This window comes from Pteropus alecto, unplaced genomic scaffold (genome assembly GCF_000325575.1).
Source record: "Pteropus alecto unplaced genomic scaffold, ASM32557v1 scaffold22, whole genome shotgun sequence".
Taxonomy (NCBI): Eukaryota; Metazoa; Chordata; class Mammalia; order Chiroptera; family Pteropodidae; genus Pteropus; species Pteropus alecto.
In genome coordinates this window covers 9,410,640-9,437,013 of record NW_006434839.1, presented here as the reverse complement: position 1 = coordinate 9,437,013, position 26,374 = coordinate 9,410,640, and the positions used below count along the sequence as shown (strand labels likewise).

The 26,374-nt window shown below is 36.6% G+C and overlaps 1 protein-coding gene across 3 annotated transcripts in view; it reads right to left on the bottom strand.

Annotated features, from left to right (window-relative positions):
- The window catches only part of UBE2H (ubiquitin conjugating enzyme E2 H), a 91,704-nt gene that overhangs the window by 47,848 nt on the left and 17,482 nt on the right, over positions 1–26,374 (bottom strand). Inside the window, exon 1 of one of the 3 annotated variants that reach the window (XM_025045894.1) lies at positions 7,171–7,189. The exons of the other annotated variants lie outside the window; for them this stretch is intronic. The gene's annotated coding sequence lies outside the window, so the exon portion shown is untranslated. Of the gene's footprint in view, positions 1–7,170; positions 7,190–26,374 lie in introns of those variants that run through there. 3 annotated transcript variants of the gene reach the window in all.

Sequence of the window (26,374 nt, the reverse complement as noted above, 5' to 3'; positions counted from 1 at the left end):
ATTCAATTTTTTAAAATGTAAAATAAACAAAACTCTGACTTAATTCCTACATGATTAATATTTTCTAAGCAACGAATTTTTTACAATATTGAAAAAATTATTTTCTTCTACATTCTTAAATAGCATAGTAAGAAAACAGCCTTTCTTGATGCTGAATCATCATTATGAATAATTGCTATGGAGTACAACAAAATCCAGTGATGTCCTTAGGAACAAATAAGGTACAAACTTATTTTCTGCTGTAGCAAGTTTCTGATCCTGTTATGCTGAGGCATTGGCAGGTTCTTTTCCCAGCTTTTCTAAATTCGAGAGCAGTCTCTGGGCTACCACCATCCCTTAAAATGCACGTATGGAAGGTGACAAAAATCGGATAACCAAAGTTCATGAAATTTTGTTTTAAGAAATGAAAGTAAATACATTCTAAGAAAGACATTCTCTAATAAATAAAACACATAATTTTTAGCTGTTTGTTTGGAGGTTCACAACCAAGTTAGTTAGCTGAAGCTGCCAGACAACCTCAGAGGAAGGAATATTGCTTATTTAAAAATAGCCATTTCAAAGCAACTATGTACTGTTCAGGAGTAAAGCAAAACACTTTGACAGTGTACTATGAAATACTGAACACTAAACGACTAGTTATCTAAGGGGTAAAAAGTAGCCTGTCTTTTTACATGTTTATAGAGACAAAATTTAGCTAAACAGCAAGCAGGTTCATTACCATGAGGGAGACTAAATCACAACAAACTCAAGAGAGATTTTTTCCTCCCTCAAGTTTTATGCTTTCATTTAAAGCTTCCATGTCAGAAACCAAAGTAAATATTGGCAAAGTCTAAGTAAATATTATTTTTTTAAATGGGAAAATCATCACTATCCCTGGATACATCATTCTGCAACCACATTCCCAAATAAGAGTAAAAAAAAAATTTTTTTTAATTAAGAGTTCTAAGAAAAATAAATTTTTCAAATAGATTTTAGAAAAAGGTATATAAGATATGTAGGAAATCTAAGCCTCACTCCATCCTTAACAAAATAAAGCTGATTAAAAAGTCAAATAATCAGAGATGACCCAGTTGCAAAAAAGTGACAGAGAGAAAAGCAAAAGGAAATATGGTATAAAAATGATATCATCTTGAGACCAAGGAAATATAATCAAAACAGAAATAAGATTTTGATTTTCTAAAATGTTCAAACTCCATTTAAGCATCTCAAAATACCTGGAAGTCGGAAGGCTATCCAAAAATAGAAATAGCTATTTAATAAACTCCAATGATTTGCTATTTTATAGCAACATGGACACTTGTCTGCTTTTTTATCACTTGTAAATTCTTTATTGTTATTAAATATGGATGACTGGAAATAATGTTAAGTTATTACATGTAGTAACAGACTGCTAAGATAAATAATGTATAATACTGTTTACTTTTAACTGAAAGTTTGTAGGTCCATGTACATAAATTAACAGTATATTAACTAGACAATAAATTACTCTTAAATAACTCATAAAAGGTAAGCAAAAGCTTAATTTTCACGATTTGGTTTCCTTGTTATAGCTTGATCTGAAAGTGAAACACGCAGTGCGTTAAAAATAAGTCAGCTTTCCAAAGAATTGTTTACTTTAAGTGTGATAGTGGCATGATGGTTAATTAAGAAAACGTCCATATTTTTAAGAGGAGTGTATCTCCCTGTTCACTAGATAGGGGTTAAATAACGATGTCTGGGATTTGTCCTAAAATACTTTAGAAAGAGAAATAGATGTGTGAAAAAATACTGATAATTGAAAATTTTTAATTTGGGTGATGAGGATTCATTAAATGAATCTTTAATTTTGTGTGTACTTGAAAAACTTCACAATAAAAATACTTACTTTTATTAAATTTCCAATAACTATCACTTCAGAAGATTTCATGTATGTATCTGATACACTTCTATGGAAAGGTGACCTTGTCAAAAACTATCAGCCAAACTCCCAGTTTAAAATCTGCAAACTTGGAATACAACTCTGAACTGCAGAGAAAAAAATAGAGACTTCTTGCAAGATTCTCAAGACGCCAGACAGCCCAGAGACAATGTCCACAATGAAAATCCAAACAGATGATCTAGAAAAACTTTAAAAATGTGGGGGGAGGAAATTTTTAGAAAGCAGGACACACTAAAAGATATTGGTACTTAATCATAACTTCCACTTTTCCTGTCCTTGGCGTGGAGGTAGATGAAACCACTGTCCACATGTCGGAGAAGTGAGCGGAAGAAACCCTGTCATTCCAAAGGCAGACTACCTAATCACAGTAGGCTGAAAAAAAAAAAAAAAACAAACAAACAAACGAAACACACCCTTACGGATGACAACAACATCTAAACTTGACAGTCATAGGCAGCATATAATTTCCTCTTAAATGATATGGAAACATGCGAACAGTCAGGTGGCCCTCTACAAAATGCTAATGAAAAAATTTAAAACACATCCTAACTCCCCTTCTGGGCTGTGTGCTCCTTTGCTGCACATGTAAATCATTCATAATAATCAGTGACATTTAAAAAAATATATTTCCTTTGGCTCTCTTCAAGTAACATATAGTACATAACAACTGCAAAGGGGTGCTTAAAAATGAAAAAATATCAAGCAGTGGTGCCCATTCAGTAGCTGAAGATTATGGAAGAGTGAAAAACAATGGATCACAGATAATGAACAGAAAGAGATCTTAGATACATGTTCATTCCTCTCCTTTTTATAGAACAGTCAACACATCCTGAAGTCACGGAGGTACTTACAGAAAGACCCAGGTTCACAACCCAAGCCATGGCTCTTCCTCCTTTCTTTCCTTCTCTGTACTGGCTAATTATGAGTTTGTGTCTCTAGAGACTAACGATTCCCCATCATAATTTTATAACTTCGATAATCTCAGAGAATTTCTTAAAGCAAGCTCTTTAAAATTCAAACATATAATGCCTGTAAACTCAGAGGAAAGGGAGAAGGATAATACACATGCACATACAATTACTCTGCCCTTATAAATCACTGCTCTAAAGCTCTGATCACAGGGTCTCCTCACTCCCTAGATCTTTTCCAGAACATGACCGACACCTGCTGTTCTCTTTACCATCCCACATTCATTAGACACAGCAGGTGTCAAATATTAACAATTTTAACCTTGATTTCATAAAAATTATAAGGGGAAAAAAGCCACACAGAGTCAAGCTTTTTAAGGCAATACATGTGCAGAGGAATAAGTGAGAACTTCAAGATCACTGTCAACACTTTATACTGAAAAAGCAAAACTACAGATAAACATATTGGATAGAACACGAAGTTAAAGTGTGGTCCTCCACGTAGAGGACTCTGTGCTCCAAAACAAATGAATATACCTTCATTAAATTGATCCTAGTTTCTATTACCCATTTGGAAGACTTACGAGAGGCAGTAGCAATTATCTGCTGGAAGTTTAAGAAAGGCTTGGAAAAACAAGGTTAAAAAAGAATTAAAAATAAAACTAAAGTGATATGGCAAACAGCAGTGTCTTCTTGAAATTCTTCTTAAAAAGAGGCAACTATAACAAAAAAAAAATATGTTTTTTTAAAAACTATATAAAAGGTATTAGGCAAATATCCTATTAGATATGTTCAAATATGCATTATATGTGTATATACAGTATTATATATGTACATATAATATATACATATGTAGTATTATATATGTACATAGTTATATGTATTATAAACTACCTTTATTTATTATCTTTATGAATAATTAGGATGAAGAAACTGGGATGGAAACTTTCAACAAAAACCGGAATGTTGCTTTTTAAAAGAAGTCCATAGTGAAAATAAGCAAAAAAAAAAAAAGTAGAATTTTAAATGGAAAAAGGTTGCTTTTAAAGAAAGACCCTACCATAAGAAAATAACCCTAATGTGATTAAATAAGCAGAAAACCCTGGAAAGTCAAGAGATGTGAGGTGAAAGTGGACTGTAAACTAGGTGTGCAATGTGATACAAGAGAGGTTGGAGCTATTTTAAGCACCATACAAGTAGCAGGTGACAGAGCAGAGAGGGGAAGCTTTCTTGGCGTGCTAGTTACGACTGCTAGCTCAAGACCAACAGAAATGAATAACACAATAAGAAGTGGGTTGTTAGGTACAATTAAGAGATATGGAAGTGGTAAATAAATAATATGGAAGCCAGCCTAATAATTTAAACAGAAGTCAGAAATTTAAATATGCAGAAACAGTAAAAGAATAGACTGTATTGTTATGAGGTACAGGAAGGAAATTAAAAATCAAGTTTCTCACAAGGAGTGCTTCCTGAATAATTGAACAATGTGAAAAAAATCAAAGTTATTTAGCAAAACAAGAGAAAACAAACCTAGACACATACAACAGTGGGTGTTTATATATAGTAAGAAAATCTGGCATTAAAAAGGTGACACAACTATTAGGTTTCCCCCTGTCATGTTTGTACCATGGGGACAAGTAGGACTGATAGGCTCAGGTGCCACTAAGTGACAAAAACAGTTCTGTGGTGCCACTATCAGAGGGCAGAGCACAGTTCTGAGAACATCTTCAATACAACTAAATAATCTCACCTGGAAAAGTCATGAGTTTTAGGCTTTTTCTCCAAGTAGTTTTTAAAATGTTGAGTGGGTTATAGTATTCAGCCACTATGGAAAACGGTATGGAGGTTCCTCAAAAAAACTAAGAATTGATCTACCGTATGATCCAGCAATCACTCTACTGGGTATATACCCCAAAGACTTGAAAACCTATATCCAAAAAGATATTTGCACACCGATGTTCATAGCGGCATTATTCACAGCGGCCAAGACATGGAAGCAACCAAAGTGTCCTACGATGATTGGATAAAGCAGCTGTGGTACATATATACAATGGAATATTACTCAGCCGTAAGAGATGAAATCCTGCCATTTGCGACAACATGGATGGACCTCGAGATAATCATGCTAAGCAAAATAAGCCAGAAAAAGTTGAAAATCACATGATATCACTTATATGTGGGATATAAACCTAAAAGCAACAAATGAGCAGGACAACCAGAGACTCATGGACATGGACTACAGACTAGTGGTTACCAGGCAGAGGGGGAGGGGAGGGGAGAAGTAGATGGAGTAAAGGGAATCAAATATGTGGTGATAGAAAGAAATCCAACTATGGGAGGTGAACACACAGTGTAAATATATATATGCCTTACTGTTAAAGTGTACAGCTGAAACTTATTGGATTTCATTAACCAATGTCACCATAAAAAAAATAAAAAAATTTAGAATGTGAGTGGGGGCTAAAGCAGCTTTCCCATCCCGTAACCCTCTAGTCCCACTGCCAAGATACTGCCATTGTTTACGTATTTTATATAGAAATGTTTATACGTACACACATTCACGTCATCACAGAAACAAATACAAACTGTTCTATAAATATCTTTCTCCCTGAAATATATGGAGGACATCTTTCTTTATCAATACTTATAGATCTAAGTTCTCCTCCTTGCAATACCTATATAGCATCGATGTACCATAATTTCACTTAACATTCATTAGTAAACAGGTAGGTTGCTGTCAGTTTTTGTCATTACAATGTTATAAAGAACATTCCAGTGGATGTCTCTTGCTATACTCTCTCGAGTTTTTGTTTGCAATTTCTAGAAGTGGAACTTCTAAGTCAAAGGGATATATACCTATTTTGATATAGTGCCTAAATGTCCTTCAAAAGGGGTTGCATCTGGTTCCTCTCTAATCACCATCAGGTGAGCCAACCTGTTTTCCTCACACTCTCAGCAATACAGATATTAAAGCTTTTCAAGTGAAACAAAGTTCATCTTTAAACACTACCCCTATTGTCACCTGCACCTCAAACTGCCCAGTGCTCCTGTTCTCTCATGCTGTTCACCAACTCAACTGCAGCCCTGGCTGGGTCACCCGAAGGAAAAGGATCCACTCTGCTTTCTTTGTGGCCTTGCCAACACAACACCTGCACGTGAAGGTGGCCCTTTAGGATTCATAAACGAAAATGCACTGGATATGCGGCACTTTCCATTAACTATCTCAAAGACAAGACTAACCAATCAAATCTCAATCCATAAGATGGGTAACCTTCAGAACCCAGGTAGAAAAATGTAAAAACAAGTTTAGTCTCACATAGCATCATCTAATGACAGGAATAGCATCTTATCTACTTCTCCAAATACTTAAAGCATTTATACTTCTAAATCTATGCCCCAAATAGGGTGTAAAGTTAATTTCTCATGTCTTGGTTGGACTTGATATTTTAAATAGCTCCTTATACCAAACTACTTTTGTTATTACAGCATACAAAATAAATTCTCACAAAAGAATTACACAGATTTGACTCAACAGATATTCAACATTTTAAGAAATATGTTAGTCTCCAATTTACTAAAAGCCACAGTTAACCCTTAACTACTTCAAACAAGAGATAATTCAAACATGAAATAGTATTTACCTTCCATATAACTAAATAACATTCTTATATATTATCTGATTTTCTAGTTACAAATATTATCAAATGAATTTCTCATTATGGAATATTAGAATTTTCACTTTATTCCCATATTCCCTCTCTCTACCCATGGAATATAGTTATACCACCACTGTTGGTCAAACTGATATTCAGAGACTATTATTAATGACCATGTAAATATTATTCACTGCTGAGCCATACAGTACTGTACGATTAAGTTTTTTCTTTTCGGTATTTTTTCCCAAGGAAATAATCACTGACTTAAAAAACTATACAAACAACAAACCAATCTATCATTAATCTGTCCGTTGACTGACGGAACTGTCTCAACACGTTTAAACACATCCTGATGAATACTTGTATTTGAATGTTTTCCATCGCAAATGTACCTTTCTCTCTTGCATGATCAGGTAGCCTACATTCCCTAAGCATATGCTGGCTGGATGGCAAAGGAAGGTGACCCATGAATATGCTAGTTGACAGAAGGAAACTGGACAGGGCTCAATACCTGACTGCAATCTGCCCAAGAGCAACAAAGAATTTTTCTGTTCAAAAGGAACTGCTAACATCACTTTAAATAGAAAATATTCAACACCAGCATTCTCTAGACAGTAAAATTGAGGACTGAAGAGTCACATGTTGGAGACTGACAGAAGACAGCGAAGAAGTCTTAATACCAACTAACCTCTCTGCCACTTTCACAAAATCACCTGGTTTCAGAGCTCCCCTACTCCAAAGAAAGAGGGCTCTTTTCCAGTAGAGATTTCATAATAAGTTCGGCATTCTAGTGGTTGGAGTGGCTTCATTCGCTTGAGCAATCTCAGCTTGATCATTTACTTGCCATAATGGTCTTGGGTAGGTCACTTAACCTCTGTGTGTCTTGGTTTTCCTTAGTGTTAAAAGAGAGTAATAGTAAATATATCACAGGATTAAGGAAAGGCTCAGTATTTGCTATTATTAATACTCCAAAAACACTATCTTCATATTTAACAGGATCTACTAATCTAATCTACCTTAGTTACTAACCTACAAAGCTGAAATTATATCTCTTCAGTCATGAGAAGAGTTAAGTACATAAGTGACTTTTTTACCTTTAATATGCTTATGTCCTGATTATATTGATGTTAGCAATTGCTAATGAGGGGATTATTAACCTATAACTTGTTCCAAAGATGGCAGTCAGCCCAACTTCTATGTTGGTATCTTCTATGAAGATTTAAAAAATCTTCCCAATTGTTTAAATTACTAACTTCGTTTTAGTCACAAATATTAACAACAGCTAGTCCTTTCAGCATTTACTATGGGCTAAGCACCATTCTAAGCCTTTTATACTAACTCATAACCCTCATACTATAACCCTTATACTAACTCATAACCCTTATACTAACTCATAACAACAACCCAGGGAGACAAGTTATTACAAACACAGGTTAAGTAACCTGTCCAGGCACACACAGCCAGTAAGCTGTAGAGCTAGAGTTGGAACCCAGGAGGTTTAGTTCATGTCTGTGCTTCACTAGCCATGATATATCGTCCCTCTATACAGGTCACAGAGCTTTTGGAGAGGGTTGTAGCATCATCAGACTTGTCCTGAAGATTAACTTCAGCAAAACTGCTGAGGACAGCCAGGAAGACAGAACCGGGGAAAGGATAATTGGAGTCTGAAGAGAAAGGACAGGTAAGAGCTGAAAGGCAGCAGAGAGCTGGAGAGGAAGCCATATTACAACGAGATTTCTAAGAACTGAACAAAATTCATGACTATTTTATGTGAGGGAGAGAAAGAATTCAAGACTATCTGATGTTTCCGACCTGGTAAATGAGGTAGATGACAGTCCCAACAAAAATAAAACGGAAGGCAGGAAGAGCAGCAGGCGGGGGGTGGGAGAGAAAAGAGCTAGATGGGACATTTAAATGTCAGGTGATGAGACATTAATAATATGTCCCCATTTTTGATCTAGCCCTACACTTTTTTTTCAATTTATTTTTTATTTTTTTAGGCAAGGCAACCCTTGGTTGACCTCACAGACTGCAAGGACCTTGTCAGCTTATAATCCTTATTTTTTTATTTTTTACGCCTAAAGCACCTGGTCTTCCAAGGTGGACTCCCATCCAAGTACTAACCAGGTCCGACCCTGCTTAGCTTCCGAGATCATACACTTCTTTAAAAGAAGAATCTTTAAAAAGGAGATAAAGCACACAAAAGGTTCTAAGTAAATGCTGAATGAATGAAATACAATTCAGATTCTTACTGGTCTAAGGAACTTTTAAATAACTAGCTTACAGGTCCCTCAATAAAACCCTTGTTCCACTAGTGAGAATTAGGGAAGGTCTATAGAATAGAGAAAAGCTTTAGAGTACAGCAAACCTGGGTTTGAGGCCCAGTTCCACCACTTCCTAGGTAAGTGGCCTAGATACTCAAGGTGAGCAGAAACTGGGTCCCATTCCAGACTAACAAGATCCCTCAGTGATTAGCATGCACATTAAAGTATGAGAAGCAACAACCTAAAGTGAAATATTCTCTAAGTCTTGCTTTATTGCCATTTACAAAAGTGGAGATAATCTGATTTACCCCACAGGGTAGCTGAAGATTAACAAATGCCAAATATTTACCAAGACTCTACTAAGAGATATTAGTGACTTACATATGTTACTTCACTTAATCCTTTCAACAACACTACTGTGCAGGTATTTTTTCCCCTATAAAAATGGCCAGGTTGCGACACTTTCCAGGGTAAGATTGTTGGTGAGCAGTAGAGCTACTGTTCATTGTCTCTCAATATTCTGCTTCCCATTAAGCCCAATAATGCACATGCAACCTGGTACAGTTAAAGACACAAAATGGGTTTGTAAGAAGGGAAGAAGTCTTGCACCTACAGAAAATACAAACAATAGTTCTAAAGAAGTTAACACACCAATCAACATGATTTAAAACGGTACTCACAGAAGTTTAAATGACTCAGCTGTGCTTACCTTGAAGTGGTTTTCAAACAAGGATATAACATTAACAGTATTTATCTCAACAGTTGTGCTAAAATAGATCAACCAGCAGAAAATAACAATGGTCAATAAGACTAAGTAAAGATTCCCAGTATGATACAGAAGGCTCATCTGTCTATATAAGAGGTTCCCTAGGGACAGAAATTGAGGCATGGAAAGGAACTTCCTCAGAGTATCTGGCCAATTATAGGATATGTTACACATAAGAATGAAATTCTAGGTTTTCTTTCCATTATTATTTGTGAAAATTAACTTTCCAGAAAGGAATATGCAAAAAAAAATTTAGAATCACAAGTTTTAACTAACCAAGTACTAGTTCTAAACATATCTAAACCTATGTGAATCACTGTTATCAATAGCTGCCTAATTCCACTCATCCAAGCCCACAATACGACCAACATAGTACATCCATGCTGCGTTCTTCCTCCCTGCCTTTCCAGCCACACTGGTCGTTCATTTCCTAAAAGACAATAAGCTCTTGCCCTCCTCGGGGCCTTTGCTATGGCTACTTTAGGCCAGTGCTCACTTCCTTCTTCCTAAAGATAGCTTGCTGCTTCTCATCCTTACATGCCACTTCCTCAGAGATCTTTCTGGTCACCTGAAGTACACACCCCAACAGACACCCACAAATATTCTCTATTTCAGCCTATTGTCTGTTTCCTTGTAGGTCTTACCATAAGTACTATTTTGTCCACTTAGAGCCTCTTCACCTCCAACAAAATTCAAGTTCCAAAAGGGCGGACAATCTTATCTGACTTGTTCTTTGTTTGGCATACAGTGGATATTCAATACCAGTTATATCAATAAAATAAATGGATGCCACCTACGCTAGGCAGTGGGATCGGGATATGAGAGCCTGCTCTCAGGCAGTTCAAGTTCTAGTGGGAAAATAGACAAGCAATCAGGAAAGGGTGAAATAAATGAGTGTTATGATAAAGGTTACCCAGAGGGTACTAAAGAGGATTACTGAGGGTGCTCCAAACCCCAGGAGTGGGAAAGGGAAAGGGTATTTGCAGGAGATAGTGATGCCAGCTGAACTCAAGGGGAGATTATAGCCTTTTGTTCTTACATGGCAGCTACAATGAAGCTTTCTCCAAACACGAAATAGGATGGCCCTCAAAGTTCAACTCAAGATCAATGCATAATGACTTGAAAAAGAGAAGAGTGCAAGCCATCTGCAAGAGAAAGCTTTGCTTCCCACAGAACAAGATTCAAGCAGAGACAGAATGAATGCATTCATCTCATACATGTAAAGAAACAAGGTATCCAAGAGCAAGGGTCCACCCTGCAAGCACTGAAGAATTAAAAAAAAGAAAAGTGGGCAGGGGCCATGGAAGCAACTGGGAAGAGGAGCATTTACTCAGACATGAATTTCCTGGTCACAAGGGATCTCCCTATTATGAGATGGTAGCATCATCTGATTATGACAGGCCATTAAACACTTGATTCATTTCATTGCTTTTGTTCTGATTTCTTCTCAGATAACTTTCTAGTTATGGTGTGGGCTCCTAGCTGTCTAGGAGACAGCATCCTGGTATACACTGAAATTACATACTGTCTTTCCAATTCTACCTTTCAGATTCATGCGTTTGGTTAATCTGAGGCCAGGAAGAGAGACCTACTCTTAACTTACCAATTAACTATTTGGGAGTGGGGGAGTCCCCCTTCCAACAAAGGATGAAGTTAGCCTGACTTCAAACAGAGAGAAGGAAAGGATTTACAAAAAATAACAGGTGGATCTGACAAACAGAGAAGGTGTGGGAAGAGGGATTCGCCAAAGACGGTTTCAAGGTTTTAGGTGTAAGCTGTTTGGGGATGATAATATTATTCAGCAAGAGAACAACACAATAAGTGAAGGTGAAAGACTTGTAGAGATGTCCCACTTAGGACGTCTTGAATCTGTAGTCTCTGAAGGGCAGTTAAGTGGAGATGTCCAGTAGGTAGGTACTTGGCCACCCAAAGCTAAAGCTCAAGAGACACAGTTTTAATTTTGGAAACACTTATGTTCAGGCAATAACAGATGAAATTATCCAAGAGAAATATGTCATTCTAACAAGAGATGAGGACCAACTGTGGAACCTGAGTAGACCCATTATTTAAAAGACAGAAGAAGAGGAACATTGCAAGGTAGGCTGTGAAATGGAGAAGGTATCTAGAATTGTTCTAAATATTTGTTAGGTTATCAATGTCTGATTTCAACAAGTACATGTGTAATTTTTTACAAAGTTCAAGTTTTTCAAATAAAAACAATTTGCTTATAGTAAAGTTACCAAAAAAGACACAAAAGTCCTTTCAGAAGACCATAATATGGCTTCCTGGGACAGGAAGGAAATCAATGAGATACACCCTACTAACTTCTCACCAGCACTTCAAAAGGTGAAATAAAGCTGGCTGAAAGGAACAAACACTTTTCTTTCAGGACCTACTTTAAATGTTTAAATCTTGCCAAGAGTTCAAAGTCCATGATGCCAATCATCTTTAAATGAACTTTCAAGGCAGAGATAAAAGCTCCAATGTGTATTTTAATGATTAACATTGGTTTTGAGAGACATTACTACACATTTATACTGACAAACCAAACTTTTATCCTTTAAGAGGTCCATGATATAGCATAGTACTATTGTCCCCAACAGTTATCATTGAGTTTGTGACTGAGTTGGAAGAGCCACTGAAAGTTTATCATCAAGCATCACTTAGTAAGGTTTTTGTTGCTGTTTTAAGCAAAGCCAAGTGCCAAAAACAGTTGTACAACATTTCCTACCCTGTAACAGTTTACAACTTTGTTAAGGAACACCCAACTACTCCATTAAAAAATCCTGGGATTTCAATGCAAGTTGCTAAGTTAAGTGGCAAATATTGCTACCACAGGTCAGATGAAGAAATAATCACTAAAGACTGGATTGTATAAGAAGAAAATAGGATTTGAGCCAGGTTTTTAAGGAAGGGTAAGGCAGTCAAGACCAAAAGGAACGTGAGGGGACAGAAGCACTGGAGGACAGACAGGAGCAAGGACACAGATGCAGCAACTGTGCTAAGAACCAACTGACCAGTTTTTTTGGAATAAAAGATTTATGTAGGCAGGCAGGAGTTGATAAGGCCAGAGAAGCAGAGAAGAGGCAAGACAGCAGAGAGCCAGTCCACAGAATTCTGCATTTTATCTTATGAAAAGTATGTGGCCAGTGGTGGTTTTACACAGATAGATGGTGAATGCAAAGCCAGATTTTAGAAAAATTAATCTGGCAACTGTGTTCAGAAGGGGTAAAATAGGGTATCACAATTATGGCGGACGTATACTTGTTAAAACTCAGTAAATTATACAACTGTAAGGCCATTTACAAGAAAAAAACAAAAACAAAAGTAAAGAGAAGAATGAGTATTAAAAATACAGGCTATAAAATTCTGAACATTTGGTAACTGAGGTTAATTCTGTGCTGATAAAGTCAGCTGATTATATATGTATCTTTTCCCAACTTCAAGTTCAGTGACATCACATTGGCAGTCTGAAACCAGCCATGGTGGGGTATTTACACCTCTGAAATCAGCAACATTCACCAGCACACTGCTATGTCATGTCTATACAAGGTCTAGTATGAATATGGCACTAAAGAGCCCTTCAACATCTTCTTCTAATTCAAAATAGTAAGTTCTGAAACACCATTTCTTAATCTTATCATCAGCAGATGGTTACCAAAAAAAGTGTAAGATTTAAGAGCCTAACGTTTTATTAATTTCAAGAACTAAAGGATGCCTATGAATAAAACAGAAATCTTTGTTTGTATCTCTCAATCAAGGTTCTCTAGCTATTATGTGGTTCCCCTGGGACTAACACCAATTGATGATGATAATGCACAAAAAATTCCAGCATTCACTTCATTACAATAAAAGCTAATTGCATGGGCCTATTATTGGAATATGCTTTCCTAGTTCAAACTAGCTGCATTTCAATAGAGTAAAGAGGGTTTTCTGGAGAAACCCCATGGTGAAAAGATGAACTCTGTCTTAACAACTTTAGTTTCAAAAACTATTCATTTATAGATGCCTATTTCACATCTCTGAAGCAAAATGGCTCATTTGTTATGTAGATTATTAAGCAGTCACTTAAGAATAAAGAGGTTTCTTCTTTAGAGAATCCAACTAACTATCTGCATGGGCTCAATCTCAAGACCAGCAAAGTAAATATGACAGCAAAATGTGCTGACGGCAAAATAAGACAAAGAAGTGTACACCTCTTTGAAATATAAACCAGAGAAATATGCATCATTTTCCAACCCACCTTCCAAGAGCCCACCTGGGATTCCTCCCAAGAAAGGTCACCTTTATGGAGCTCCTGGGTCTCTCTGTAAAGGTAAAATATCAGGGTATAGGAGTAGGGTGGTACCACAAGAGGTACAGGATGATGTTCTCTACAGCAGGTCCCTACCTAACAGACTTGTTTCAAAGTTCTTAGGTCCATTACTTAGAACTCAGAATGTAATTTCTCACAAATAAAAGCCAATTTAATTCATTTTATCTGAGGTACACTATTTTACGTTGGAATATTAATCCTCATCTATGCCAGTGTTTCTACTATAAAATGTGACTGAACTTGGAGTTCTAAATTGAGATGCTAACATCTTCATCAGGAAATATGGAGAAAGATGTCAGGTGGGAGAAATGACTGGAAATAGGGAGAAGAAACGTGTGTAAGAATCAAAGGGTACTGACGTTCCCCTGCCCCAATGATAACCAGGTGGGGACAAGGGGGTGGCAGGTATTTATCAGACATGTATACTTAGATGAAGCACCCCATGAGTTTCTGATCTATACTCCAAATTAAGAACCACTGCTCTAGGGAGTGAGTTGCCAGGCCACGAAGAGCTTATAGGGGACAGTTCTGAGCCCCAGGCCTTCTTTATATCACAGACCGTAGCCTAAAAGTATTTTCTTTTTTGCCACTTTCCGTAGGCTGTTAATTCCCCTGGAAGAGTAGAAATAAGAATCCCAACCCACTCCTACCCCCTGCAAAAGGAAAGAAAAATGTGGCCCCACCTGTTTATCAATAAATATTTACCATTCTTCAAAATGTCCAAGCCCAGATGTACAATGTACAGTTCCAGGAGCTGGGGACAAAAGTATAAAAGATCTATCCTCCAAGGAGCAGCTTGAAAGAAGCAAGAGTTGGACATAAGCGCACAGCTCATTATAGAGTGGTAACTGCTTATCTGATGGGAAAACAGAGTGCTATTAAAGCATGCAGAAGACAGGAGAAGCATCTAAGGCAAAAGTGGAGATGTGAGGAGAGGCACAAGGAAGGCTTTCAGGAAGATGCAAAGTTGGAGGTGAATACTGAAGAATAACTGAAAGTTAGCAGGGCAGTTAGGAACTGTCCTCTGAGAAGGTTGGTGTACCGCAGGGGTGGGTGCACACCACAGCTCAGACCTTCACGGCAGGAACACACTACACCTTCTCTATTGAAAAGACTCTTATACCAAGCAAGGCTTTAAACCACAGGCACTGAAGAACTAAGGGGTTTCAAGCAGGAAGTCGCATGATCAGAAGTACGAAAAACAGGATCACTCTAGCAGCAAAGGGACAGACTAGATACAGGGAGCCCTAAAGTTGTGAGATGATTTGCAACAGTCCAGGTAGATCATGAGGGCCTGAATAAAGCAGTGGTGGCGAAGATGGAGAGAAGGGGGGAGAGTAACAATCTCAAGGAGTCAGAGCAAACAGGATGAGGGAGGAGTTAACGGGACATTCAAGTTTCCCACTTGGGTAACAGATGAGTGCACGCACACGCACACACACAAACATGCATGCGCCCATGCAAAGACACAGTCTGATTTTGAAGGATAGAATAATGAAATCAGTATTGGACATTTTTAAGTTCTCGGGGCCTGTTAGGATATTCTTAGAGAGAAGTTTGGAAGACAGGTAGCTATACTAATCTAGAGTTAATAACTGAAATGTATACATATGAATCAATACATGTACACCAAGATACACACACACACACACACACACACAAACATGCATGCGCACATGCAAAGACACAGTCTGATTTTGAAGGATAGAATAATGAAATCAGTATTGGACATTTTTAAGTTCTCGGGGCCTGTTAGGATATTCTTAGAGAGAAGTTTGGAAGACAGGTAGCTATACTAATCTAGAGTTAATAACTGAAATGTATACATATGAATCAATTTATAGCAAAGGATGTGCTATGTGAAAAGAAAACTGAAGATGAAGCCCATGGGAAAACCAACCTTTAATAAATCTAGATCGACCCACAGAGAACTGTAGAACCAAGGGAGAGTTTTATGAGGAGACAGAATTAAGTATATTCCTTTAGTCTACAGGTCCACAAACTATGGCCTATGGTCTGTTTTATAAATAAAGTTTTATTGTACCACGCTAAGCCCATCCACTAATGTATTGTTTGTTAATGGTTGCTTCTGTGCTGCAACAGCAGCGTTGTGTAGTTACAAAAGACTATATGGCCCACAAAGCCTAAAATTTTACTATCTGGCCCATCCCCACCTTCTTAGTTTTTCCACCTGAAAAACAAAAAGTACATATCTAAATGCAACAAGAACTTTAAAAAAAGCTCATGAAAGTTGTTAATTTAATATCAAAGCCCTTCATCAAAATTTATGCTCAATTGTTAAAAAATTTTGTTCAACACAAGTGTATTTCCTTCCAATTTTAAGGTTTTAAAGTACATAAAAATGTACAACGTATAATTTAAGGATGTAGTATTTAAATTACAAGGCAATTTACTGATTTACATACAAAATAAAGGGAATCCCAAACTCTGTACCTATATCCAATTTAGAATGTTCTACCACAGTCTACTCCAAAAAGCATTCACCTCTGCGAAAGCCTCTGGTAACAGAAGAGATGGGCCACAAAGCAGTGTAAATCAGCATCATCTCCACCACCACGACCGTCATTTCCTGAACACCTACCGTGTCCAGATACCATGCGAGCCCCTAATGCCTGTCTGTGTCATTCAAGCCCTATAATAATCCACGAGGGCATCCATCCATTTTAGATGAAACGAGTCTTAGAAGGGTCTTAAGAGCCTCACCTAAGGTCACCTAGTAGAGAGTGGGTGAGAGAACCAGTAACACTGGTACAGCCACGCTTAGAACCAGGTCTGACCTCAGAGACTATGTACTCACCTTCGACTCCATATTTCAGTTTGTTACCTACACCAAGGGAGGTAATATCTGTAAAGGAACAAATGGGATCTGGAAACTACTAGGAACACATATCTGCTTTTCTTCCTCTGGAACTCGAAGTAGGTCTTAGAACCCAGGCTGGTCTAACAGGTGTAAGGAGATAAGCCTACGGACTGTCACGACAGGCTCGGGCCTTAGAACCACAGCCAGGTACAGCACCCATTGCCAGCAGACAATACATTCTGAGCTCCAAACTACCATCTCACAAATGAACTTTTTAAATAACTCCCTCTATAAACTGATGGCAGCCAATACAAGAATTAAAAAGATCTTAGTAAATTAGATATTACAGTAACGTACTCTAAGAGGTAATGTGATATACTCAGTGGAAAGAACACAGGCTTTCACTCTGAACTGAGCCAGGCTTGAATTTTTGGTTTCAACACTGACCATATGACAGTAAATTATCTTCTCTGATAATTCGCCCTCGGGGAAATAAGACCACCCCCCTTGCCACACGGTCCAGGGAAATATCAGTACAGTAATGTAGAATTTAGTGGTTCAGAGTTAGACGGCCTAAGTTTATCATCCAGCTTGGCAACTTACTTAGCATGAAATCTGGGCCTAAGCCTTAGGTTTCTCATCTTTAACAGAGAAGAAAAATGACAAGAGGATCTACTGGTTGAGGTTATTTTGAAGATTAAGTAAGTTATCTAAGGTGCTAAAAGCACAGTGCCTGGCACAAAGTCAGTCCTCAAAGAGGCTTTTTATCAGTATAAGTTATAGACCGAATGACAACTCAATTTCCAACGCTCCTAGAAATGATCTTTAGAGGAAGCAATATCTTTCCCTGAGGCTATGAAATTAGCTTTTATAGCTTTAAAGGCATAGTAAAAATATATTTCCCAAGAAAAACCGATGGCTTGGCTCCACTTTGTTAAATGGAAGGAAGTTTTCTTCATCTGTTGCCTCAAACTTTAAAATAAATATTAGATAATACTACTGGTACATTCAGGCAGGCAACGCCCTTAACCTCTAAACAGAATGAAACTGTTTCCCCTCACATATGGTTTTCAGAGCATCGGGAAGAAACACTGGAAAGGCATCTGTTTGGAAGCAGAACTTTAACTCCTTGTAAAACAGCCTGCCTGCACCTGTGGCCAAAGCAGAGGCAAAAGCGCTTGGCTTAGTGGTCCATGACCCAAATCTGCCTGTCTTTCAAAGGAACTGTCCTCCCTCCCCCAACATGCAGTCACCTTTAAGCCCCACCCCCACACCTCAAAAGCCATACAGACTGAGTTTCACAGATTTTTTTCTATCTTTAGTTTAGGATATAGAAACAAATCAAAGGCAATGCAAAGACAATCCAAAGTAAAAAATTCTTGTCCTTTATCAGTCTCGTAAACCCATCCAGCTAAAATGTACCTTTCACACAAAGTTCGATTATTAATGACAAGACAGAAGAAATTCATAAAACCCGGTGACTCAGGTTTTCTCAGGTGCAATTTAAATTTTCAAATGACTTATATTCCTGCACCTGTTTCCTTCAAATAACTTCAGCTTTTTTTATAGGCAAATAATGGGCACTGTAACTGGCTTAACATAGAAGCCCTCTGCCATTAAACATATCCCTTTAAGGGGGATCTAAGAAAAATAGGAAAACAGTCTTCAGATACAGCACCAGCTTTATCCACCACAGAAATCAACATGCTCAGCTTATACAGATCTTAACAGATTTGCTTTAAATTTCTCAAATACATACAAGTGGTTACTGTTCTTGTTATCTTACTTTTTTAAAACCATTTATCTACGCTCAACTTCTACCAGATTTTTTTTAAAAATCTTCACCAAATATCCAGTCCAGGACCAGAGGCATCCTCTCCAGCACTATGCTACAATTTAGATCAGATTTACAAACCTCACTTTTGTTTTAAAAGCTAATGGAAAGCAAAGTAGCTCTTCTGTTTTAGATTCCATTCCTGGGGAAATGGAAATAGATGCGAGACTTCAAGGTTATACAGTACATACAGAGAATATCCTGTTCACTTCTAGCATGCTCACAGCTAATGGCCAAACCACCTGCAAAAGTCTCACTTGATCAGTCTCAGATGATGCCCGCACAAATTCAAGATTATGCTGTTTCATTTTGTTTATTTTAGAACAGTCACCTTGTATCTGACTGATCCAGCCCATTTGTCAACTTGTTAACATGCATTACATTTGCTAAAGGCGTGAAGCAAATATAACAGTCCCAGTCAGCCTTGGAGGACAGACCTTCACATCCCTACCCCTTCCCCACCTGTTAAACTCTGTATGCATATATGCGTTTGTGTGTGTTAGAGGCTGGCTAGGTGACAGGAGATGACAAGGCTGAGAGAATGAATACAGGGGGAGATTCTGAGAGGAAAGGGCAAAGACAGAAATATTAGACAACACAAACTTCCGTCTAAATTTTTTAATCCCAGGTTGGGTTCTCTCAGTAAGCACTCTCTCTGAATTAAGTCCTAAATTGATTTTTTTTTTTCTTTTCTAAAAAAAGCCTCTCAGATATTAGAGGGAAGTGTGTGATTTTTCAAGTATCAAGTAGCTAGGAAAGACAACTAAAACTGTGAACTGTTAAGGTTTAGAAAAGTTCTTTTAAAAAAATCAACTTGCATATGATTTTCCTAAATTAAAAATAACATCTGTGCAGTACTTAGTGTTGTTCCACATCTCAATAAACTTACCTTTAAATACTCTCCTTAAAACAAAAGTGGAGAAAAGGAAAAAAAAAAGAAGAGCCAAAAAAAGGGGGGGAGGAAAAGAAAAAAAGGAAAAAAAAAATACGAGTGTGAGAAAACCAAGAGCTAACACCAAACATGCATACACCGAGTGTGTTTGCTCTTCTGTGCTATATGTTTAACATTTATTCTTTTAAGACACTGAGAATTTCAAAATACTACAACTCCCTCCAACTTGGTCTCTAAAACTGCTTCTATTTAAATTAGATGCTGGCAGGCCACACCGTTCATGCCTTAAAGCAAGACAAATGCACTCCTCGTAAAAAAAGACTGGCAGCTGAGGAATGTCAAAAGTGGCAAGGACCCCAAAGAGATCTCTCCTATACTTTACTATAACACACACACACATACACACAGTTGATTAACAGAGGCACTCGAGCTTTCTAAAGAAAGTTCTTTCAATTATATTCATACTTGCTATGATGTAGCAAGAGAGACAAAGACTGAAAATATCCTCATAAAAGACACTGTCCAAAAATACAAGTTCTCAAAATTACCAACCCTGTACAAACCTACACTCATTCCTATTTGATAATAGAAAGAAAATACTGTGAAGACCATCTGTTGTCTCACTTAAAAAAAAGGAGCAAGGATAGGAGCAAATGTATCACATTCCCAGCTGCAACTATTTCTATTTTGGAAAGCAAATGACCAACTCTGGTTCAAAGGAAAAATATCAATTTCTATTATTTCCCTGTTTCAAAAGGGCAATAATAAATAAGAGCCAAGCTAATGAGTTTGCAACTGAAAACAAAAGCTTGATGGACCAGATCTTTAAAATACCAAAATCCATTTCTAGATTGGAGGGGGGAGGAGGGGAGACAAAAACCTGTTAATACTCTGCTTAAAACCTTCACCAGTGACTCTCAGTGCCTGTAGTACGACACTCCTTCAGCCTGCCACATGTCTGCAGACTCCTCTTGGCCTCTTACTGGGACTCCATGTGGTTTTAAAGCTCTATGCCTTTGCCTTGTCCTGTACTCTCTACCTGAATTGTCCTTCAACTTTGTCTGAAAACATCTACTCCTGCTTCAAGGCCAAGGTCAAGCTTCATGGCTTGCAACAGCACATTTCCAAGTGGGCAGCACATTACTACCTCCTCTGTGTCCCTCTGCCACTCACAGGTTGGTAAAGTTTACCTCTCTCCTGGAATAGAGAAGCCATGTCTTGATTCTCTTGGTAGCATCTTTACTGCTTTGCAAAGAGTCTGACAGAGAAAAGGCAATCAAAGTATTTGATTAGAAAACAGACTGAGAAAACACTGGATACCATTTCATATGCATCAGATTGGCAAATATTAGAGAGCTAGACAAGTGTTGGTGTGGAGACGAAAAAACAGGAAGTCTCAACTGCTGCTGATAGAAATGAAAAGTTTGGTATAATTACTTTGAAGAGTACGATTTTCATCTCCAGCAAAGCTGAAGATGTGCATCACTAAGACCAGCAATTCTGATTCAGGTTATATACATTAGCCACTATTGATCAAGTGCAGCTCCTGATTAGCATTTTTTTAAATGAGGGGATATCTATATATAAATTATATGTATCTCAAGTGTGCATCTCACACATTGTATGGGTAAATATTTTTTCAGAATAAATTATTTTTATAAAACTATAGTTACCAGTAAGCATATATATATACATACATATGGTGGGATTATAAACGTAAAGTACATTTCTTGTCTCTAACGAAAAAAAAGTCTGAAAAACACTGCCCTAGAGAAATACATATGTGCTCAAAAAGACATTCATAAATGTTTATTATGGTACTATATATAATGATGAAAAACTGGAAATAATCTAAATGTACATAACGAAATGGATATGTAAAATAAGGTACATGCATGTAACTTATTACGAGTTAAAAACAAATGAAGCAGAGCTACTTCTAGTAACATCAATTAATCTCAAAAGTAATACTGAGCTAAAATGTATGACACCATTTCTTTAAACATGCAAAACAATGCTACATATTACTTATGGATACATACAAAAAATGACTGCAGGATTTCACGGGGGGCTTTGATTTAACTTCAGGTCTTATTTCCTTTTTTTAGAAAAACAATTTCTGAAGCAAATCAGGCAAAATGTTAAAATCTGACAAAACTAGCTAATGGATCCTGTTTTATTAATCTTCCTCCTCAGATGTTGCGGTGCTCAAAATATTTCAACATTTAAAAAACATTTTTAAATGAGCAAATAACTAGAACATATAAAAAACAAAAAGCAACCTTGAAAATGTCCTGGTGTCCATAGCTCCAAATCAATACATTCTCCACATGTTATTTTCAAAAAGCTAACTTTTGAATGCTGTGTGTCAGACACTGTGCTGAGCTCCAGGTACACATCTTATTTAATTGGTGCAACAGCCTTTTGTAGCAGGTATTACTATTTTTCTATTAGGCTGACTGCATCACTGTCTCTTTCTTTAATCTCGAGGGTCCAATTGTATTCACCGTTGTACATATTTAAGAGCAGAAGAACAGATTAATCTATTTTTTTAAAGGTTTTAATATGGATTCAAATAAAAGGGCTTCTTTTGCTCAACTTGCAGTTTGTGTAAAATACATACACATACCATGAATGTCAATCAAGGTTCCATGTGGTCACTTTGCTTTAAAAAAACCAATTCAATGAATATGGGTCCACTTTAAGTACATTCTGCATAAACTGCTAAATTTTTTAAAAATGTGCAGCTGTAAAAGCTAATTTAAATTCTAAACACTGGAAAATATTTACCCCACTAGGATAAATTTTAAAGCAATCTTTTTGGTACTAATGTGTGTTAAATTACTGCGTTATTTTATTTAATACTGCGTTAAATTGTTTAAAGAGTAAGAATATCTACTTACTCTTTCTTCCTTTGAATATGGATAAACATTCTCATCATTTTGAGAGTTCCTCTATAGAAATTACATGATATAAATGAAATTGTTAATATTGTTTGGTGTGATAATTGTACTGTGGTCACATAGAAAAGTCCTGACGTATTAGGATATTTGCGACTAACGCGCAAATGTTCAAATAAAAATATATATGATAAAGCAAACAAGGCAAATATTACTGAGTCTACATGGTGGCACAATGAACAAGTATATTTACATTAGTTACCACTATATTTACATTATTATTTCTACTTTTCTGTAACCTAGAGTTTTCGCAGTAAACTATAAAGAAAATTTTCCAGTCAATATCTCTTGGGCAAAAAAACCCTCAATGTTACCATCATTATGCAAGTCTATCTGAACTCCTCTTATCAAATAACTTCTAGAATAAAATGAAGTTTTATCTGCTTTTGTAGTTTTACTCATAAAAATGTGGCAGCTGAAAGAAAAAGATCTACAATAAGGCCAACTTAATCACATTTACAACTAATAAGCCAAATTTTGGTAAAAGGATTTATAATTTAATCCCTGTTCTTATCTAATTAATTAGCTAAGATATCCCAGTTTCCAATTACAAACATCTAAGGTGACTGATATTAGACAGGACTGGTTCTAAAACATGGAAGCATTCTGAAATCTACCGTTCATTACACCAGGAACCAGGGAACAAAGATGAAGGAGAAATTTACTGGCTTAAAATTACATTAATTGAAAGAATTCAAACAAGGGCCTTATCCCGTCCACTAAATCATACTGTCTCTCAAGATGTACTCTATATGAAAAATACTGAAACAAGACATGAGGGAACCACAAGTCTCTCTCTCCTGAAATATATAGTGAACAGATTTACATGCCTCAAAGAACAAAATCAGAAGGCATTCTTAAATTGGCTGCTCCTCGTTACCAGACAAGGACCATAACATCTTGCCTCAATTCCACCATCTGTATTAATGGTAACAACTGATTCATAGAGTTGGTCAAAGTTTGACTTAAACGCAGTAAACAAAGCATTTGAATTCTCAGGTCAGCAGGTGATGAGTTAACATTGAGTAGCATTTTAATAACTGTAATTTCATAATACTTCAACTAATTCCAGGGATTGTTCCTAGAAATGAAAGGACGACACAGTTACTGGCATAAGACAGAGGCTTTCCTTACTCAAATTTAACATTAATGCAGTTTTCTTAATATGAAGCAACATTTTACTACCGTATTTCAAAGTCAGAAGTGAAAATGTCAAGGTTTCCTATTTCATACTTCTAAAAAGCCCTAGTAAATAGTCATACCAAGAAAGTAATAAACTGCAGAACTTATTTATTTTTACTATCCAAATCTATGTGGAAAAATAAGATTTAAAATAAGATTTTAAATTTATGTTATAAAGCTATTTTCAATTCTCTATTCTCTAGAAGGCAATACATATGGCTGTGAAGGTCTTTTACATTTTATACATGCACACATAAGAGATATATGCAAAATGTCTATAGATAAAATCAGAATATTCAAGTTGCAAAGATTTCGAATCATCTCAGCCAACTCCTTATTCCATAGATAAGAAAACAGACACCTAAGAAGGAAGTGAAAGCAGCACAAGTCATGCACATAGGGCAAGCACCCTGGATGGTCTTCCAGGCAATTTCCACACTAACGCAATGCCTCTCCTTCATCAAACTCCCAAATTAAGTCCTCTGGATTAAAGTCTGAAAATACTAGCTACACCATAAACAAAAAGAACCCAGTAAACAGTTTTTATTTTCCCTTAATGCCCAAGGGCAAAGAATTTTATCATAGAAGCCCAGCCCCCCAGCAGAGCAGAACCTAGAAGACATGGGATAAGTGAGAGAAATTTTATGAACTGAAATTCAAGGCATGGGGCATTTCATGGGAAGCCAGGCTTAAACAATAATGCTCCCAAATATATAAATTAAAAAAAAAATTAATATTCAATGTGGCAGACCCTGATAGTTAACCAACCCAATATCTATTCTCCCCTCTTTCTTACTAATAAAACACTGATTTTATTTAGGGAAGTCAAAAAGCAAAGTTTCTCAGCCTCTCTTGCAGCTAGGGTTGGGAAGCTAACATTTCTCGCCTAGGATATAAGTGCAATTTGTGAGGAGGGATACTGAGAAAAGTTGGAGTGGGGAACACAGCCTCAGCTAGTTTATCCCTTTGTCTTACCCCTTTTCTTCCTCGTGATGGTAGGAGTGACCCCTTTAGAGAGTAAGCCATTCACTAAATACAGTTAGGTAAAAAAAACAGAAGGAATCTGGGTCCCTGATGACATTTACCTTGCCCTTATGTGCCTACCTGCCTACCTACATTATTTCAGATGTGTTAGTAACGGTCACTTACAATTCTTGAGTTATTCACTGGGCAATTACATACTAAATGCATTCACATACATTATTTCACATGATCCTTCAAGCAATGTGGTATTTTCTTCATGTTTTGAACAAGGAAACCAAATCCAAATACGTGAAGCCTATGGTCAAGCTACTATATTTTACTTTTCAAATATAGTATATATCTGAAAAGGATATACATTTCAAAATATTATCTTAATCATTTCTCATATAACATGCCGCAAATTTCTGCATTCTCTTCTATAAACACCTGCCAACTCACAATCAGATTTCAACCTCTGCAGGTAAATTCCTTACCAAGAGTCTTCCTTTAGCTGACAGATGATGAGTGATCAGATTATACCGCCAGCAAAGTATCAGATGTGGCCTTATTGGCTCCACAGTGTCCATTAGATTATAAAAAGCAAAAAGCCTGCCCTATTCACTTTACGACAAGCCACATAACCTTGGTCACACACTGCATTCTAGTACATACATACTTAACACTTGACTAAATTACAACCTCTGATCCTGAAATCAAGCTAAGCCACCAGACACGTCCCACCCCCACAGGTACTCTCCTCTTGCATATTTACCTCCTGCCTCTATGACAGTCAGCTCCTCCAGGAAGTCTTCTCAAGACTTTAAAAATACAACTCCATACTTTTCCAAGGTCCTACCCTCTTTTTAAGTATATTTTTAAGGGTGCCTATGTTATTTGTGTAGTATCTTTATACAGTTGCAGGAGTTAGAGGCATCGACCCCCTCTCGCAGTCAAAAACCCACATATAACTTTTGATTCTCCTAAACTTAATTACTAATAGTTACAGTTGACCAAAAACCTTACCAATAACAAATATAGTAGAATGACACATATTTTGTATATGTACTATAAAATAAAGCTACAGAAAAGAAAATGTAAGAAAACGACAAGAAAAAATACATTTACACTACTGTACATTTTTATTGGAAAAAAGAAAAACCCACATAAAAGTGGAGCCGTGCAGTTGAAACCCATGTTGTACAAGGGTCAACTGTATCTCCATGTTATGGTCTTATTTGTTTTTACATTGAATTAAACAGAAACATAAAGTTAATAATAGAATACAGTAACTTATCTTTAAATAGATCTATACAAGAGAACAGAAAAAACTCTTTAGATGAAGAAATGAGCATCTGCACCTCCAAGGTCCTCATAAAACCATGTAGAATATCAACAGTGCTTAGATTCAGAATAACCGAAGCCAAAAGTAAAATTATTTAATTGCTCAAACTTCAATGAAGTGCTAATAAATTTAAAATTTTTTAATTAAAAAAAATTTTTTTTCATTTTAATTCTGCTATTCTTCTTCATTCTTTTTTCAACAGCTACACAGTAAAAACCTCCCAAGGCCTGCTTTACACAGAAATGGGAATAACTCAATACTTACCATTATATTTCTATCAACAATATGATCAAAAACAAAAAGTTCTGTATGTTAAAAAACAAAATTTATATCAGTTTTACACATTTGTTTGTTTGTTTGTTTTCCTAAAGCCTGAATTCTGGCATTGAAATCTATTCTTCTACCTTGGAATAAAGATAACTGCTTTATGAATGAAATATTCTAACAATGGGACCCCAACGTCAACTGCCCAGAGTCAATTCAGTGCCAATTGTTATAAAAATAACAATTAATGCAGCATATCCTGTGGCCAAGAAGTAAACTGCTATCCAAA